This window comes from Sinohyriopsis cumingii, chromosome 17 (genome assembly GCF_028554795.1).
Source record: "Sinohyriopsis cumingii isolate HCF-2022 chromosome 17, ASM2855479v2, whole genome shotgun sequence".
In the NCBI taxonomy this organism is placed as follows: Eukaryota; Metazoa; Mollusca; class Bivalvia; order Unionida; family Unionidae; genus Sinohyriopsis; species Sinohyriopsis cumingii.
This window is the reverse complement of record NC_142977.1, coordinates 94,475,731-94,480,779: the sequence shown is the minus strand read 5'-3', so window position 1 is coordinate 94,480,779 and position 5,049 is coordinate 94,475,731.

The window sequence follows — 5,049 nt, the reverse complement described above, 5'->3', positions numbered from 1 at the left end:
GTTTCGTCTCGTTGTGTATGGTTTATCTGATAGCTTATATTCGATTAGAGTTTTAAAAATAATTCATTGTCACAGGCATTTTATATTTATAGTGCTTTAAAGTTTGTCACTGGTATTTACTAAAGTTGTTCTTACGGCCTTGGTGCTTCGTTCATTTTTTACTATTATTATTTTTAGTCGGAAATATTAATATGTTTCACTTTTCCTAATTGCTTTCCCAAAGAAACAATGACTTGAAGGAATGTATACCATTTATGTTTTGGATACATATTTAACTAAATATCAGTCAATATTACAGGAAATACATGAATGATGATCGCGTGATAACGACTGATACATTTTCCAAAAGAAATTTAAAAAGACAGGTGTAAAAGAAAGGCTGTATATTTGCAAATCTTCTTCCTTGTCGTCGAACTTCGATTGCTCACCACTCCTATCCAAACTGAACAATTTTGAAATTGAAATATTTTCTGTCTTTTAGTTATGGTAATTAATTTAATCGTTTAACGGAAATATCGGCTCTCAGGTAATGTCTGATGTCTTTCCCCAAAGCAGGACATATTAAGATCTGTGCTGGTGTTTATGTGTGCCATTTCGAGTCTTGACCACTTGTGAAGGTGTTTCACAAAGCATCATATAACAGTAAACCATTTTCATTATGTTATAAATATTTTGTAACTCGAAGGACATGGTGTATTTTCCGTTTGCCTTCTGTTTGTAAATTAACCGATGGAAAGACCATTGTAAGAATGGGTTAGGTACAACAAAGATGGCTCAATGGAACCCACCCAATTCTACGCCGGTCACATGACAGGTGACACGTTTTCAGACAAAATTACATGTTGATATTGTTAGAAAAACTAAGCACCCTAGTGAAATGGATGTGTCCAGTTGGTTTGTTAAACAAATTCCCCTCTGGACGGACCCAGGACACAATTAGTTATACTATATATTCTCTACATTTGTTTCTCAGTACTGAACTTTCCACTGTGTGACAATCAATACAAATCATGTTAACATAAAATACCTTTAAAGATCACTTCACGGTGAAGTTATTGTCATAGGTTCACCGGCATTTCTTTGAGAAGCTGGACTGTAAACAAACCAACGTGCAATGGAACACAGATTTCACTTCAGGAGCATCACCAAGACTTTATTACTGACTGTACGCCGTCGCCGAAACACACATAGACAACTGCACTAGAAGCCCATATTCTAAAGAATAAACAATTACCTTTAAATCCATATCAAGAATGCCTAATTTTAACTCTTGTATTACCACCAAAAGGAGACAGTGAAAAATGCTCTAAAAATAGACTGGGAACATTTATGGGTACTGAACCGGAACTATTAATTTAGGTCTGATTCCTGACACATCTTCCAGGACAAGGTACCGATAGGACATACTTTCCCTAGGACGAAACCTCTCCAACAAAGTGAGACATATGACAAAATCACCTCCCCAGTATAAGTTTCTTTACTTGTTGAACCGTAGGAAATAAACCGGCCTATATTGAAACGAGATTCATGAAAAAAGAAGAATTGTGACATATCAATATACCTCACATTTAATAGGATTATGGAATTTCGTATTTATCCAATAAAAATATGGCTTAACTTTTATAATAACAGTGGTCACATACAGTGAGCACAGGCGACAAAGCACATGCGTGCGCAATTAGTATTTAGATTAAAACGATAATTATGCATCTTAATCTCCTAGTCTGCTAAGATCTAACATCTAACCCGCACAATACAAGTATTTCGTTTATTAAAGGCAAGCCGACACAAAACTTCAAAGAGCCCAAGCCGTCACACAAAGATGTGATGGTTTAAAAAGTTTAAAGGCTAACATTAGTCTGGGTGAGGGAATTATGTTCTATGTTTCATTTTGATGTAGGAATGGGGTGGGGTGATTTCTTTTAGCGGGTTTTACCTGTCCAAGTGCCAAAAATCATAACTTTGGTCGAAACTCAAATAATTTTTATTAATTAAATGGCATAAATAAATTATATGAATATCGAACAATTTATCTTGACGTAATAATAGCAGGACAAGTAGGTTTAGCTTATGGTTACCATGGTGAACATTTTACATCGTTTTCAACCCACGCAGACAAAATAGAATTGCCTTTGCATATTTAAAATTGTCTTTCTCCAATCATTGCATTTTATGAAGTAGTTTCAGACATGGAATTTAAGTTGAAAATAAAAACTGTATTATTTTTATAAGTTAATTTTTTCTCAAGTTATTACATATAGATTTGGCCTAAGTTAAATTATATTAAAGCAGTACAATGAGGAGACCTGAAAAGAAATCTGAAAATATATTTGTATCTAATATAAATTGAACTCCTGCATTTCACATTGTTTACACTTTACCCTCACCTTTAGGGCATTAAGAGGTCATTCATATTTACATGCAAATTTTCTGCCTTTTTCAAACCTGGGATCTAATTTTGGGTATATGAAGTTTGTGTGTGTGTGTGTGTGTGTGTGTTTGACTATAGTGAGTTCAGTGAACAAAGCGTATACACAGTCGTCTATCAGAAACAAAATAGTATATCTCTGGTATTAGACCTTAATAAGTAATTATATGGATTTATCTTATTTATCACCAGGATCTATTACAATAATATTGTCGTGTCATCAAAACTACTTTCTGTTGTAGGTTTTATTCTGCATAAATGTTGCACAGATAATGAAAACAAAATGAAAAATTCTTAGATTCCTTTTCTATGAAATCTAGTTCAACCCTTGTCTTCCATAATTTGCAACATTACATGGAACAATCTTATGGAATCTTTGGAGGACATATCTCGCTCTTTTTTAATGATAATTTTCAACACCACATGGAATTAAATCATGTTATGGGATCGTTCGAGTACATAGCTCACTCTGTTTTAATGATAATTTCAACACCACATGGAATCAAATCATATTATGGAATCGTTCTAGTGCATAGCTCACTATGTTTTCAACACCACATGGCACATGGAATCAAATCATGTTATGGGATAATTCGAGTACATAACTCACTTTGTTTTCAACACCACATGGAATCAAATCATGTTATGGGATAGTTCGAGTACATAGCGCACTCTGTTTTATGATAATTTCAATACCACATGCAATTATGTTATGGGGTATTTCAGATACTTAACTCACGCTGTTTAAATGATAATTTTCAACACCACATGTAATCATGTTATGGGTCTTTCAAATATATAGCTCACTCTATTTTAAATGTTTGAAAGAAGTTCAGAGTGAGTATCATGAACTGTATTGGTTTCTCTTGCAGTCATAGGAAATATAAGACTAAAGAATGTTTTGCTTTTACTCACTTTGCTCGCTGTTTTTATCAATGCAGTAATAGGAGATATCATATAAAGAATGTTTCGCTTTTACTCACTTGCTCTCTGTTTTTATTAATGAAGTCAGGAAACTCCTTCCATCTTAATTGGTTTTGGGGTTTATTTTAATGACGTTTGTTTTACCGATTTGCCTAGATGATATCATAGAAAAGATCTTGTCTACAGAGAATGGACTGTTTATATTTGATTCACCATGTTTATTTTCACACAATTAGCATATAACTTATAACACATCCATAACTAATTTTCTTTTCTTTCTTCTCAATATTTCGCACCAACTTGTTCAGTATCTCATTTTATAGTCATTTATGTTATATGCATATTGTACAATGTTAGAAATGGAGTTAAAGTACAATGACAAGCATATGAAAGACGTGCGTTCGTAGAGAGTGGGGTCAGGGAAGACATTAAATTGTGATCCGCCAATGGCACATTAATAGACATATATTAACATTGTTATAACACAGAAAAACATGAACTGACAATAACAAAACAGCTCTTTTAGTAATTCATCCAAACCCGCAAACCATCTCTCTCTCTCTCTCTCTCTTCATAACACACTGAGAGCGAAAAGCCATGAGTACACAAAGTTTCGCCTTTCATGCGAAGTTGCCTCTGGATCTATGAATAATGGTACAAGTTAGTCAAACCAACCAACGGAAAGGGACAAGAGTGAGATATCGGATAAAATCTGTTTGGGATAAAATCAGCTTAAAGGTCTGTAACAGTGTTCATTAAACCATAAATGACCTGTAGTCAATCTTAACTTCCTTCAAAATGTAAGTATGTTTAGTTGTATGTGATATAAATAAAATATATGTATAGTATGTAATTAGTATCATTGCTTTACCACTCACTGTATACATTTTTCATTCATTTTGGTTCGAATAAACAGTAACACAGAAAAAGTGAAAACAACAAGCTTTTGAAAAAATACAATAATTTATTTCCCTGGAAAAATTCTGTAAAAATGACAAAATATGAACTTACGCTTTTATAGAATCATATCCAAAAAGTGTCCAAGAATAATCAAAGATTTTTTTTAGTAGTCATAATAACAAAATGTTCAACTAATTTCAAGTTTGAATCCCGATGTTTGAAGTGTTCAGTTCCTTGCAGAAAAAGAATTATCATTCCGGTTTTGGAAATCAAAATAAATTTCTTATAAGAACTGTCTTTGATTACGAGTCTTACATGAGCACATGTATTTTCCAGAAAAATAACAGAAGCGTAGTGCTTAATACTACAGTAAATGTCCAAACTCCAAAGAATGTGAACACGTTTGCCTACCCTAGCAGTACACTGCCACGTGCAGTCCATATCGATGATGAAACTAGTGTGAGAATTGCCAAAGTAAATATGGCCTTCAGAGGACCATTCGTAAATGCAAAGAAAAGTGAAAGTCTACAAAGTCATAGTTTTTCCGAACTTGTATGCATGCGAAACCTGGACGCAATGCCGAAAAGCTAAACAAATTTTACGTTGGCTACTTGCAGAAACTGATAAGGCTAAGATAACAGGACAAGGTCCAGGACACTTGAAATGCCTGCCCGAGTGAGATTCTCACACGAGCAGGTATTCCTAGCATCCAGACTCTGCTGATGAAGTCAAACATGAGATCTTGCACAGGATCGTTCTACCTGGTGCGTGCACGTCATTACTGGAGCTACGTACTA